Here is a 2,500-nt window from a genome sequence, read left to right as displayed (position 1 = left end):
GTTGACAGTGCGTTTGTCAGATGACCAAACACAACGACAGGACTCTCTGTTCAAACCAATTGTCCTGAGGTAGTTTAAAGTCTACACCCTGTCTAATCCCATAAATGACCCAATATGGCTCAAGAAACACCCATAATGACCTGGGTTCCTCATTAAACAGAGGGCTCAGTTTGAATCAAGAGTGTCAGTTAAATAAATTCTTACTACTGAGGGAAAGTAAAGAAAATAGTGGCACTATTTGCACACCGGGTGCAACTGCAAATTGCATTTGAATGTTGGCCAATTCGACCTCGGCGGACAGGAAACTGCCATCGGGTCAGGCGGAAAACGACATCCCAGGGTGTCACACCTATGCGCTGCCAGACGGCTGACCAGAGCTCCGAGTCGATGTGTGTGGGCGTGCCGAGCTGCCTCTCTCTGCAGATGGGGAGTACCGCCCCTTTCACACACACACGCATCCGTGATGTGTGCGTAGGTGATGATGTCATACTCTGACATTTAACACGTGGAAGAACATCATTCACCTGTGGTACCCATTAAGGTCCTGCCTCCGAGCCGTAGCGGTCTGGACTGAAATAACTCCTGGCCCACTCCCACCTGAGGACTTTAACTCATGTACCTCCAACAGTCGTTCAGCCTCCTTCCTCGAGGGGGGGGGGGAGGGGGTTGGCAGAACAGCAACACGACCGGCCTGGGAAGAATACAAGCCTTGTTTCTCTGCCAGCGTTTTACAGTGGAATACCTTACATAACTGCATACCCTCTCTCTCTCTCCTCTCTCTCTCTGTCTCCAGCACTCTCATTCTCTCTCCCTCCTCCTCCCTCTCCCTCCCTTTCTCCCCTCTCCCTCTCTCCCACTCTCTCTCACTCTCCCTCTCTCTCCTCTCTCTCTCTCTCTCTCTCCCCCTCTCTCTCTCTCTCCCTCCCCCTCTATCTCCCCCCCTCTCTCACTCTCTCCCTCTCTCTCTCTCTCTCCCCCTCTCCATCTCCCTCTCCCTCTCCCTCTCCCTCTCTCCCTCTCTCTCTCTCTCTCTCTCCCCCTCTCTCTCTCTCACTCCCTCCCCCTCTATCTCCCCCCCTCTCTCACTCTCTCCCTCTCCCTCTCTCTCCCCCTCTCCATCTCCCTCTCCCTCTCTCCCTCTCTCTCTCACTCACCCTCTTTCCCTGGACCACGCCCTCCGTCCCCCTGTGATGACGGACCTTTCACTTCATCCTCTCCTTCCACCACAGCTGTTCTGCATCACTGCCTCTTCTGTCCCTTCAACTCACCTCAATTCACAAAGAGCTTTATGGCCGGGAAACTAAACCGCTTACATCGCCAATTGCAATTTCCAAATTGCTATAAAAAAAATAGAAGCACTATAAAAAGGGTCACATAAAGTCAAATATATATTACCAGTATTATTGCACTAGAACAGAAATGAGGTAATGGTTGGGAGTTCATCAGACTATTGCCAGGCATTGGGAGACAGAATGAGGGACATGGACAGGTCTTTACCCATCGCCGGGGACCTTATTATGGTCTGTATTATTAAGGGCGATGGAGGACTTCACACGTACATGTGGATCAACAAGTGTGTGTGTGTGTGTGTGCGTGTGTGTGTGTGTGTGTGTGTGTGTGTGTGTGTTATGAATGTATGTATGTATGTGTGTGTGTGTGTGTGTGTGTGTGTGTGTGTGTGTGTGTGTGTGTGTGTGTGTGTGTGTGTGTGTGTGTGTGTGTGTGTGTGCGTGCGTGCGTGTGTGCGTCCGTCCGTCCGTCCGTCCTGTGTGTGTGTGTGTGTGTGTGTGTGTGTGTGTGTGTGTGTGTGTGTGTGTGTGTGTGTGTGTGTGTGTGTGTGTGTGTGTGTGTGTGTGTGTGTGCGTATGTAAACTCTATAGATTAGACCGGCTCCTAATGGCTCCCAGAGGGCAGACGTTCGTCAGCCAATGAAAACACTCAGAACAGTGAAGTCAGGCTTTCACTTCCTGTGTCTGAGAGCCTATCAGATACAGAGCTGGTCTCCAAATCCTGTCTGGACCCCTGTTCGTATGGCGAACGAGGTGGTTAGATAAGAGTAGAGAGGAGATACCTAGGGGAGAGGAGAGAGGAGATACCTAGGTGAGAGGAGAGAGGAAAGAGGATATATCTAGGAGAGAGGAGGTAGCTAGGAGAGAGTAGAGAGGGGATATCTAGATGAGAGTAGAGAGTAGGTAGCAGAGAGGACAGAGGGGATATCTAGATGAGAGGAGAGAGGAGGTAGCTAGGAGAGAGGACAGAGGGGATATCTAGATGAGAGGAGAGAGGAGTTAGCTAGGAGAGAGGAGAGAGGAAAGAGGATATATCTAGGAGAGAGGAGGTAGCTAGGAGAGAGGACAGAGGGGATATCTAGATGAGAGGAGAGAGTAGGTAGCTAGGAGAGAGGAGAGAGTAGGTAGCTAGGAGAGAGGAGAGAGGGGATATCTAGATGAGAGTAGAGAGGAGGTAGCTAGGAGAGAGGAGAGAGGGGATATCTAGATGC

Source organism: Gadus macrocephalus, chromosome 2 (assembly GCF_031168955.1).
Source record: "Gadus macrocephalus chromosome 2, ASM3116895v1".
In the NCBI taxonomy this organism is placed as follows: domain Eukaryota; kingdom Metazoa; phylum Chordata; class Actinopteri; order Gadiformes; family Gadidae; genus Gadus; species Gadus macrocephalus.
This window is presented reverse-complemented; position numbering follows the sequence as displayed.